The 12,017-nt window shown below is 67.2% G+C and overlaps 1 protein-coding gene across 7 annotated transcripts in view; it reads left to right on the forward strand.

The window, feature by feature from the left end:
- Positions 1–642: 642 nt before the first annotated feature.
- Positions 643–12,017, forward strand: part of ADGRB1 (adhesion G protein-coupled receptor B1) — a 98,871-nt gene continuing 87,496 nt past the window's right edge. For 4 of the 7 annotated variants that reach the window (XM_017511464.2, XM_017511467.2, XM_017511468.2 and 1 more), the window contains exon 1: positions 643–765. The gene's annotated coding sequence lies outside the window, so the exon portion shown is untranslated. The remainder of the gene's footprint in view (positions 766–12,017) is intronic. The other 3 variants (XM_017511469.2, XM_017511470.2, XM_017511471.2) reach the window with 1 other exon arrangement.

The raw sequence follows: 12,017 nt of genomic DNA on the forward strand, positions 1-12,017 counted from the left end.
CGCGCGTGTGTGCATTTATCCGCCCCCCCCTTATCTCGCTCCCCTCCCCCCGCGCCCCCGCCCCCCGCTCGCGCTCCCCCTCTAATGTGTGATCTGGAAGCTCTATAAAGCCTGATGTAATCCGTAATGCAGTCTCTGGCTCCCGATTCGGGATCCAGTTTCAGAGAGCGAGAGATTGGGAAGCGCCGGCAGCCGGGTGGGGGGAAGCAGCTCTCGCCTCTCTCCTCCTCCTTCTCCTCGTCCTCGGCCTCCTCCTCCTCCTCCCCGCGCCGCCCCGCCCCCGGCTCGCTCGGCTCGCCCCCCCCTCAGGAAGGGGAAAAAAGGCGAGAAGAGCCGGGCAGGCGAGAGGAGCGGAGCGGCGGCGGCGGCGGCCGGAGAGGGAGCGGCGGCGGCGGGCGCGGCGTTGGCGGCGGCCCCGGCGGAGCGAGCGCGGAGCCGGTGAGCCCGGAGCACAGGCGGCCGCGCCGCGTCCTGGCCCGGCCCGGGCCCGCGCGCCCAGCGTCCTCCGCAGCGTCGACATCCGGACCTTCCGGGCGCCCGGGGGGCTCCTGCAGCGGGAAGGAAGGGGAGGCGGCCTGTGTGCGCCGGCGGGTGCGCTCCAGGGGGCGTCCCGGCGAGGCCCGAAGCCGGCCGGGGGCGGCGGCGGCTGGAGGACCCCCCTCCGGTCGGGCGCCCGGCTCGGCCGCGGGCTACGCGAGGCGCTCCCGGGTATTTGCAACTCGCCGGATCGAGTCCTCGCCGGCGGGGCCGCTGCTGCTGGGGAAGGTAAGGAAGGCTCCGGCGGGGGCTGGGGGCGCGGCGGGTGGGGGCGCAGCGAGGGTGGAAGGGGGCCGGGGGAGGGGCGGGCGCCCCGACTTCCTAACTTCGCCGTCTGGGGCTTCGCAGCTCCGAGGTTCTGCGCTCAGAGCTCGGGAGTTTGGACCCCCACCCCCGACCCGCTCAGCCCCTGCCTACTCCAGCCGCGGGGATGGGATGTGGCAGGTCCCCGCGCGCCCGCATTGGGCAGGCTGAGGAGGGGGCGACCCTGGACGCAGGAGAGGCTCCTCGGCGCTGCTCGCCTCCTCCCCATCCACACAACACGGCCTGGCACCCCTTCTCATCACATGCATAGGGCAGGCTGGGGAGGGCGTTCCCGCCGTACCCCCCCCCGCACACACAGACGCTGGCGGGGATCTAAGGGAGCCCCCGTGGCCCCCAACAGCCACACATAGACCCAGCAAGCTCGGGAGAGCCCCCCGAGCGTGTCCCTCTCTTACTAATCACGTCCAGAGCCCCCTACAGACATTGTAGGGGCCCCAGACGTCCTCCCCCCACGCACAGAGCCCCGGGCAGGAAGGAGAAACCCCCAGACTCCTTCTGGAAGCCCTCGCGGGAGAAGCCCTCGCCGGGAGACCTGACACTGTTGGTGGAGACTCCCGGAGGTTCTCTCTCCCCCACTTCGGGCGGAGGGCTATTTTTGCGCCCCCTACCCCCACGCGAACGCCCTCGCTCTTCCCTACGTGTCTACCTTTCCACTGGGTCGGACAGGCCGCGCGGATAAGCCGCTCTGAACTTTGGGCCGGCCCTTTGCCCTCTCCGCTCCCAGCGCCGATCACTCCCGGGCGCCGAGCACTCCCGGGTCCGCGTCCCCGGTGAGCAGAGGCCGCCCGCTCTCCGCCGTAGCCGCGCTAGCTAGGAGCCGCGCACAGCTGCCTCGAGGAACCAGCACGGCCCCCGCCCCCTCCTGGGGAGGCCGGGGAGCTCTGGACCCGGCCAGGAGCCCTCTCCCCAGGTCCCCGCGGCCCCCTGGGCAGGGTAGAGAGCGTCTCCGGCTTCGGGAGGGGGCGGCGGAGCTGAGAATCGCAGCGAAGTGATGCGGCCGGGAGGGCTTGTCGGAGGCTGCGGCTCCGAGCCCGGGTCCCTCCTCCTGGCCGCGGCGGCTCCGGCTTGGCCACTCCCCGGCAGCCTGGAGAGAGCGCCTAGCCTGGCACCCCAGCCCCAGGCCGCTGGGCACCTTACCCCTTTCCACTTTTATTTTGGGCTTCTAAGTTTCTTGGAGCGCAGGCACCCAGGCTGGAGCTAGAAGAGCCCTAAACCAGCCCTCATTCAGCACCCGTTTTTACCCGCCGCGACCTCCCCATTCTTCCTCCGGGTCTGGGGCGCAGATTACCGGCCGCTACTCCGGAATAGTTGAAAGGCAGGAAGGCGTGTGGGTGGGGAGGGGGCCTGCATTCCCGCCCCAGGGGACCGCTTGGCCTTTGTGTTTCGAGGGGCTGGGAGGTCGGCTCTCCCGCTCCACCGTGGGAACCCAAGGAGACTCATAGCGCTCTCCCCCCTCCCCAGACACAAACACACGCCCCCTCGGAGCGAGAGCCGCGGCGGGGAACAGCAGAGGCCGCGCGGGCGGAGGCAGGGGAACCGCGAGCTGGGTCCCGGTTCTGGGAGGGAGGTGGTGTACGGTGTGTGGGGTCCGGGGAGGCGGCTATCGCGTCTCCTAGAGCCCTCATGCCTTCCATTTCTCTGCGACCCTGGCTGCCGAGGAGGCAACGAGGGAGGTCGAGCCGCTGAGTCCCGTGGGCGGCAGCGAAACTCTGCGCCCGCACGCCGGGGTGCCGCCGGGTCCGGCTTTGAGTACCCAGCAAGGTCAAGCAGGCGAAGCAGGGGGCGGGGGTTCCTAGGCGCGCCCCCGTCCGCGCACGGTCGTGGCCTTGGAAGGGGGTGTGGGCAGCCCGCCGAGTCAGTCCCGCGCGCCCGCCGCCCGCGCCCGGTCCCCGAAGGCGGACGTTGCGAGTGTTCGGGGATCCCGGAGCGCCCAGCGCCCCACGCCCTCCCTCTCGGCTCGCTAGCAGCTCCGCGGCGCTGCTTTCAGACTTGTTGCGCCTGGATCTGGGGGCAGAAGGCTGGCCCGGGAGCCCGGGCGGCTGGGGTCCGGCCCCGAAGGCCAGGGATGCGCCAGAGAGGCGCGCGGCTCCGCGGGCGAGCGCTGCGCTGGGGGATCCAGCCGGGAGTTTGCCGCCTCCTATCCCTGGGAAGGGCGCTCGATCCTGCCGGGGTCCCGCGCGGGGGCGGAGAGGGGGCGATCCGTCGCCTCGGCGCCAGGCACGCTTCTCCGGATCCTGGGCTAAGGAGGGGGCGCAGCCAAGTTGTGGCGCCCTGCAAGGCCTTTCCCTTGCCCACAGGCTCCGGCCCCTCTCGGACCTCGGCGGCCGCGTCCGTGAAATGGGGGCGCGGGCTCTACTCTCGGATCCCTTCCAGCCCCGACCCTCCGCTCTCGTCCCGAGATCAGGCGTGCCGGGTCCGCAGCGTGCTGGATCTGCGGCGTCCGGGCGGCCCGGGTCCCGAACCTTCCGCGCCTGCGGACACAGCCGCGGGGCCCGGCGGGAAGGACACGGGCAGGGCCGAGCGAGCGCCCGGGGTCCGGGCAGCCTCCTGCTGCACCCTCCGCCCCTGGCCGGCCCGGCTCCGCGTCCGGGAGTGGGTCGTGGGACCCGGAGCCCGTCCTCCCGGGGCGCCGCGGGGCTCCAGGCCCAGGAGGCCGGCGCGGGGCCGCAGTGGCGGAGGGTGGAGGGCCGGCGCGCTGCCGCTGGCTACCGGGAGAGGGCGCCCGCACCGCGCCCGCGCGGCCCTGCCCGCCCCTTCCGTCTCCTCCGCGCCCGGCCCGCGGCTCCGGCCCCATCTTGGGCCGCCCCGGCCGCCCCCGCCCGCCTGCCCGCGCGCCGCCCGCTCCCGCCGCCGGGTCCCGTGACGCGCCTCGAGTCTCGTCCAGAGCCCCCCTCGCTGGCCCGGCCCGTCCCCGCGCGCGGTGCGCTGGCGCGAGCGCGCGTGTGCGCGCATGTTCCCTGTGCGCCGCGCATGCACGTGCGCGCCCGTCCGGGAGGCTGGGGCACGTGTGTGCAGGCATGCAGATCGCACATGTGTGTGCGTGGCCCCGGGTGGCAGGATTCCCTCAAACTCCGTATTACCGTCGGCTCTGGCTCGGGGCTGCCCCCGGGTCCGCGCTGTGTGCCAGGGATGGACCCCTGGGAGGAAAGCTCCCACACCCGACTCCCAGCAAAGACCCCGAACCTGGCGGATATTGTGACCCCTCCGGGCCCGCCAGCCCACGCCCTCCCTTTGTCCTCTGGAAGCCTCTGGCCTCCCTGGCTGCAGCTGCGCCATCGGCAGAGCTGTGACTTCTGGGTAAACACGCACAGGCCCGGGATCCCCCCATGACAGCCCAAGTGCACACAGGAAGTGGCGCTCACTAGACAGCCCACGTGCACACCCTCGCACTGGGAGCAGGACAGTGGGCAAGGGAGAGGGCGTGGTCCCGGGCAATCCCCTCCCAAGTGTTAAGGCGGGGAACATGCAGGAAAGAACCCCCGACGAGCTCTGCCAGGGAGGCCCTGGGGAGTGCAAGAAGGCAGCCTGCAGATGCCCAGGAAGGGGGCTCACCCAGGAGGCGCCCCAGGGAACGGCAGGTGGGTGGGTGATGAAGGGGTCAGAGGTCTAGGCAGAAGGAAGTGCCGGCTGTGCAAAGGCCCTGGGGCAGGGCATTGTGCAGGTGTGAGAGGAGGGTGGAGGCAGGACAGGGGCCGCAGAGGGGTCAGGGACAGACCTGAGCTGGCCCACGTCCTGGGAGCTGCTTTCAGGAGCTTCAGGAGGGTATTGAGCAGGGTTGGTGGCTTGGCCCGATGGGGATGCCAAACAGATGAGGTGCCCTTGTGGGCCACAGGTCACAGGCCTTCAGGAGGCTGAGTGCACAGCCTGCTGAGTGCCGCTGCCATGCCCACCGCTGCATTGCACAAGACGCACACCACATCCATCACAGCGGGTGGCAGCCAGCCCCGACACCACCCAAGACCAGCACACACCCCACTGTGAGGCACAGGCAGACACCCAGAGCTGGCACGCGTGTCCCCACAAAGGCAAGAAACATGGAACGCTGGAGTGCCACCACCTGAAAACCTGTGCCCAGCTGAGGGCTCACGAGGCACAGCCCGGATGTTCATGTCCAGGGATGGGCAGGAGGCCCCCCGCAGACAGGGACTGGCAGGAGGACCCAGGGGGTGCTGGCCCTGCATTCCGCTCTGTGACCTTCATCAGGCCCCAGCCTCCTTCCTCATTTGTGCTCGGCGGGTTTAAGGCGAGGATCTCCCCTGCTCTGCAGACAGAGCACACGCCGCTGAGGGGGGCTCTGGACATCTCCACTCCTGCCCCGCCCTCCCTCTGTCTTCTTTTTCCATATTAACTCATATCTCTTAACTGCAGAAGCAACAAAAATTAGGATCAGTGCCAAAGGACTAGCCTCCTTCCTCCACAGAGCCCTGGCTCCTCGCCTCCTGCACCCTGGTACTGGCTCTGTTGTCCAGGGCTGCCCTGCCTGGATGGACCCGTGGGGACCTCTGCCCCTCCTCCCTCTTCCTTGCAGGGCTTTCACAAACATGCACATACCCAGCCCTCCTGCGCCTAGTCTGCTCATGGCCAGCCGCAGCTCCCTCACTTTGACAGCAGCACCCCCATTGCCCCCTACCATCTCACTGCACCCCGTCACCCCCACCACCATTGCCTCCCAGGCCCCCCAGCTGCATCCTGCCACCAGCACTGCACTGCCCATCACTCATATCTGACCCCACCTCCATACACCCTCCCCTGTCACCCCACCCTCCTCAGCAGCACCTCAGCACCCCTCACAGCCACCTCCCTCAGCACGATCACTGTCACCTCGGCCCCCACCTTAGGCTCCTGAGTCCTTCACTGGCCCCCACGGCGGTCCTCCTGCTCCTGGAGTTCTGCTCCGCCTCAGGCGTCCCTCTCGGGCTTGGTCCAGAGGGGCACGAGGGAAGTCCTGTCTGCAGCTTCCTGTCAGGCCCCCAGCCACTTGCATTCCTGGAGAGGAGCATGCAGCAGGCCGGTCCCCACAGCCCGCCAGTCCACTGAGCTGTCCCGGCCCAGTGCAGCTGAGGTCAGGAGGACCCAGGGATTACTGGGAGCTCAGACCAGTGGACCTTGAGATGAGGCAGTCCCTGTGTCCTAGTGCCTGTCCCCCACTCCTCACTCATTCCTGGGCCAGCTTTTGGGGTGCCGATTCTTGACTGAGATTCGGGGTTGAGAGGTCCTTGAAGTGAGAAACGCAGAGTGGCCAGGAGGCTGAGAACATAGCACTGGCCGGGCACTGGCCTGGGTGCCAGGCGGAGAGGGAGCCTTGCAAAGCCCACACCCCACTGCCGACACCATGAATCCTGGCCCATCCTCCCGGGCCCTGGCGGCTCACGGTTGGAATTGTACCCCTGCCTGCTGGCTGGCCAAGGCGGAGCCAGCACCCCTCTGAGGCTGCGCTGGCATCTCCGTGACAGGAGGGTGGGGGCCTACCTGCCTGTCCTGGAGAGTGCCCGAGCATCCAGGGTGGCGCCTGTGAAGCACCAGGGAGCGGTAGGGCCATCCAGGCAAGTCTCGGCGAAGCCCCATTTCCAGCATGGGGTGATGGCTGCCCCAGAGGAATGCATTTAAATGGGATTTCAGAGCCCCAGAAAAGGAACAGGATTCAAGGAGGAAGAAGGGCCCCTACAGTCTGCACCCCATCCCTGTTCCCCCGCCCCAGAGGGCCTGTCCCTGTGCCCCGCATAGACCTCATGGGCAGCTCCTCCAGGAAGCCTTCCTGTCCACCACGGTGCACCCAGATGCACACACAGACCCGCCTCGCCTCTCGCAAAGCTGCCAGATGTGTGCAGACCCGCATGCCGGCAGCTCACTCTGCACACAGTTGCTCACACACGCCTGCACACATGCATGTGCACGCAGCTCTGGAACAGTGCGTGCACACACACACTTGTCGCTCACAAAAGGAACATGCACACACCCTGCACGTGCACACACTTCCTCACACACACGCCTGCCAGCACACACGCCACATGTGCACACAGAGGGAACACACACTGTTCACTCACACACACACCACTCACCCGCACACCTTCCACTCACACTCACCACAGGCACACACGCATACACATGCGCAGTGTCCTCCAGCCCGTCCTCCAGCTGCGGTTGCTCACCTGCGGTTGCTCACCTGCGGGACACACTGCTCTCTCCCTCGGTCTCGCTCCTCTTAGAAGCTGGCCCTGGCTGCAGCTGTTCCTCCCCAATGCCACACAACTGCCTGCCCACCATGGTGAGGTGGAGGCCTGGGTTGGGGCCTGCTCCCGGGGTGCAGCCTCCCCTCAGGGGTCCCCATGCTGCTGCTGGGGGCTCCCGCTGCTGCCCATGCATGTGCGTGCCTGTCCCCAGAGGGCACCTGGAGACCGCCTGGCCAGGAAGCCCTGCCCTCGGGGGCCCCTCCTGTGCGAAGCAGCCCTCCTCACTCTGGCCTTGACCTGCCCCGGGATGTGCCCGGGGCTCAGTGCAGCAGGGCAGGGACAGAGGCCCAGGAGCTTTAGGACAGGGAGTGTCTTTAGGGCCTGCAGGTGGCTTGGGGTGCCGAGCCCTAGACCAGGGCAGGTGCAGTGGGGCCTGGAGCCCAAGGGCTGCAGGAGAGCTGGCCACCAGCACCGGCTCAGGGTGTTCTGGGACAGTGCGCTGGGACTAACAGCTCCTGCCTTTCCTGGAGTCACTAGCGGTCGGTCGGTGCCTCCGGACCTGTATCCAGGTCTGGGCAGCTGCAGGCTGTGATCACCCTGCCCTCTGCCAGTGGCGGGGGTGTCGAATGAAGGTTTGTGCTAGGGCACAGCGTGGGGCCAGCCTGAGCAGAGCTTGGCACAGGACAGGGCCCCTCTGCCTCAGCCCCAGCAGTGATCTCTGTAAGAAGAGCCTTTCTCTCCCCGCCAGCGGCTCTGGCCAGATTCTTTGGGCCCCCCTGTGCCCAGGCAGGTGGGTGGGGCTGGGCCTGGCAGGCCCTGTGATCATGGTGGGCTCCCACACCCTTGGGGGTCTAACCCCAGGGGATCCGACCCTGCTGGCAGCCCTGCCCACCCTTAGGAGGAAATTCCGGGCCCGCATCCACTGTGGGCAGCGTATGACCTGATCTCCCCGAGGGCAGGCCTAGCTACCCTGCAGGTTGGCCCGTGGGGATGTGGTTGGCACAAGCTGGGGCAGGGCAGGTGGCAGCCAGGGGTCACCCTCTGGGAGGGCAGGCACCCCCTCCTTGGCTTCGCTAGTTCCTGACGCTCTGGCCCCATTCTCGTGGCTCTGAACCCCTGGAACATGCAGATAAGTTGTCCTGGCCCAGGTCAGGGGCCCTGCCAGGACCTCACAGGCAGGGGATGGTGCTGCCTCTGCTTCCGGTGACCAGGCCGCCTGAGTGGGGGCCGTGGGCACCGAGCGGAGAAGGCCAGCCGTCTGCCTCCCAGCCCCCGGGCAGTCGGTGCCGAGGGCTCCCACCCCACCCCTCCCCCATACAGCCTTTTCTCAGGGCACACAGGCGGGCACTGTTCAGAGGGCCGGCAAGACAACAGAGTGCCTTTTGTGGCTGGTGTCTGGGGATGCCATTGGTGGCCTGGGGTGGGCGGGGAGGGACGCTGGAGGCCTGAGCCCGGGGTCGGGTCTGTCCAGTGTAGACTGGCCCCGGAGCGGGTGTGGGGTGCCGAGCCTCGTGGAGAAGCCCCAGTGCCCCTGAGAGAAGGGCTTTGGACAGCCTCCGCCACCCCGGGTTGGATGGTGGGGAAACCGAGGTGCTGGGTGTGATGGGAACGCAGGCCTGGCGGCAGGGTGGGCTGTGTGTGTGCAGTCTGCACGGGCGAGGGATGGCGGCAGGAGGCGGGCACCGTGCCTCTCACCTGAGGGTGTCTTTGATGGGGGTCACTGCCTCGGCCACATGCAGAAGGCTGAGATTGAAGGAGGGGCTCGTGTATCATCTCAGGCCCGTTGCTGGCCTTTGGTCAGTGCGTGGTGAACGTCGGTGCCCTCTGTCCCTCACTGTCCCCAGCCCAGCGTGGCTGGCTTCTGCTGACCTGCCTCTCTGGGTTCCCCATCTGCCAGAAGAACTTCCTGGTGACAAGGGCAGCTTGACCCTGGAGAAGGTGACGGGAAAGGCAGGAACCTGTGAGGGCTTTGCCACTAACTGGTCAGTGTTCTTGCGAAACAGGGGGCAGTGGGCAGTGGGAGCCACGGCACCCAGGCCGGGACGTGGAGACCAGTGAACGGAGAAGTGACCTGTGGTTTGGAAACCAGGACAGTTGTCCACTTCTCTGCAAGAGAGTTGATGACAGTTTTGCCATTGAATTGTGAACACTTAAAGACAGGAGTGACCAGTGCCCGCCCTGGGGCACAGCCCCAGAGCCCCTCCCACCCTGTCAGCTGTGGCCTGGAGGCCGGGAGGTTTCTGTCCTCACAGTGGAGACCTGGCATGGGGTGGGCTCGGGTCATCAGACCTCAGCCTTCAGGGTCCCCGACCGCCGCGTGGAGCAGGCCTGTGGAGGATGAGGCTGCAAAGGCTGCTGGGAAATCAAGGCACCTGCCTGAGAAGCAGAGCATAGATTTTGAGGGGCTAGGAGTTTGTCTAGTCCACCCCTGGGGCCCCCGGGCATCCTCCCCACCGAGGGGACCTGGGAGCTGGTGTGGCTGAGGGAAGGAGGGTGAACCGGCCCAGGGGAGCCGAGGTCACAGGTGCGCTCTGCAGACGCCACAGCAGCTGCCCCAGGGCGGAGCCGTTGTTAGCCTGAAGCCTGGCCCTCTGTCTGAGGCTGTGACTGTGGTTTCCGATAGACGCACCCTCTGGGGCATGCCCCCCTCTCCCAGTCCCCTCTGCCTGCCCTCACATCTCAGCAAGCACAACTCTGAGCTCAGGCTCTCCCACTGCCATGTGGCCTTTTATAAATGTGCCCCATGTGAGTGTGTGTCCATGCTCACATATGCACACACACATGCACTTGGGCACACATGGACACACATGTGTACACACAGGCACATGCACATCTGCTTCTCCCCTCCTGTCTCAGCAGGGGCCACCAGCTGTCCCCACCTGCCCACTGGAGTCTCCTGTGACCCTTTGTCCGAACTGACTCTCCTCCTGGCCCAGACACCACACCGGCCCGCCCCTGCCCCCGGCGGGCAGAGGGACTCACTCATCCTCAGGGGGACATTCAGGGGCTGCCCCCTCCAGGATGCCACCCTGGTGGCCAGGCAGAATCAGTAGCCTCCCCTGCACATCCCACCGTGTCTCAGCTAGACTGTCGGCCAACACTGCAGCCCTGTGACCTGGGCTTGGCCTGGGAGGACAGGAGCCTCAGGAGGAGGTCCCTGGTTGCCCCCAGCCTTGGCCAGCTCTCTGCCTGCCTGGGCCTACCTTGATGTGAGAAAGCTCCCGAGTAGCCCCGTTGAAGGGTGGTGGGCAGGTGGGATTCAGGAGACCTCAGCTGGCTGAGGGATGGGTGGGTCTGCTGGGGGCAGGGTGAGTGTGGCAGGTGGGGGGCCTGTGCCCACTGGCTGGCTCAGGCCATCAGCCAAGACAACAGCCTGGGTCCTCCCCTGCATTGCTCAGTGGCCCAGCCAGAAAAGGCAGGGTCAGGCCAGCTCTGTGGGTCTCAAATTCATGTCAGCTGGGCCGGCCTTCCGGCATACAAGGCCTCTCCCAAGGCCTGGGCCAGGGTGGCTCAGTAGAGATGTTCTGGGGGCACTGGGGAGCCAGGAAGTGGCCTGAGCCCCCTGCCCCGCACCACCTGACTTGCTGATGGCACTGCGGTCCCTCCTGTGGAACCCCAGGGCTTCAAGGCTTAAGAATCCCAGGGACGGGCACTTCCGGGCCATCTTCTGGCCCCGAGACAGTCTGCCGGGGCCCCAGGTCCCTGCCAGGGCACTGGGCATTGTCCTGCCCCCGGCCCTTACCCCTTCCTCCCTGCAGGCACCTCCCACTCCTCACTATCCAGGCCGGAAATGGCCTGCATAGCCTCCATGCCCGGCCGGCACTGGGGCCTTCCCCTTCCACCTCCTGCCCACCCTCCTTCCCCATGGCCACTCCGGCCCTCATGCCCCTCCCTCACCCTCACCCCCAGGGTGCCCCCAGCACTACCAGAGTGGGCCTTCTAAGTGGCCGTTCTGATGGGGACACCAGCCTGCTTCTGACCCCCACTGCCACCTCTTGCCTACAGTTGGACCTCACACCCCTAAGAGGACTCAAGGCGTGGGGTGAGCTGGCGACAGGGTGACCAGTGATGCCAGGGCCCTGGGGGACGCCAGAAGGCCCCCACTCGGCTCAGCTCTCAAGGGCCTGGGGACAGTGGCAGGGATAGGGCCTGGTCCACCTGCTCTGGGGCTGTGCCAGGGCATGCTGTGCAGAGAGCATGGGTGGCAACCCGCAGGCCTGGGCTGGAATCCAGGCTCGGCGCCTGGTACCGTCTGTGAGCCTCCAGCGAGGCATGGCCCCTCTGTGGACCTCAGCGTGCCCATCTGTAAAATGGATCTGTAACAGGGTGCCTCAGCAGCACCGCGCCTGGCACACATCCTGTCTCCCTGTGAGCGTGGGATGGGCTGCTCTGGGTTTTCTCACGAGCTGGAGCCTGTCCTGGGACTCCTCTCCCGCCTGCACCACCCACACAGCACTGTGGACACCAGCCCTGTCATGGCCAGCTGGGTCTATGAGGCTGTGCTTCCCTTCCAGGTGCCAGGCTGTGCCCGCTTCCAGATGGGATGACCGAGGCCCTAAAGACCCTGTGCCCGGCGGCCAGTGCTTATGCACCCAGGTTCCTACACCCACTCCTGGCACCGCAGGCCCCCAGAACCTGCCCTGCCCTGGGAAGGCTGTGGGCTGGAGCTGCCAGGGCCTGAGATGAGGAGGGGAGAGGCGGGCTCTGGCATCTTGAGCTGCGAGGGTTCCTCCGGGGGAAGGCGGTAAATTTGGGGGTGACACCAACCTCAGGGTCAGGGCTAACAGGATTGCCTGGGGCCTCCTTGGCACTTCGAGGGGCATATGGAGCAGTGAAGCTGGCTGGCCTGTGGAGGGGTCAAGGCCACATGGGGTCAGCACCAGATGGGCCTGGCACTCTGCCAGGCTCTGCCAGACTATGCTGATACTCACCCAGGACTGGGCTTACCCTGAGACTGTAGTGTCAGGTGAGGCCGGGGAGGCCTGG

Source organism: Cebus imitator, unplaced genomic scaffold (assembly GCF_001604975.1).
Source record: "Cebus imitator isolate Cc_AM_T3 unplaced genomic scaffold, Cebus_imitator-1.0 Scaffold449, whole genome shotgun sequence".
In the NCBI taxonomy this organism is placed as follows: domain Eukaryota; kingdom Metazoa; phylum Chordata; class Mammalia; order Primates; family Cebidae; genus Cebus; species Cebus imitator.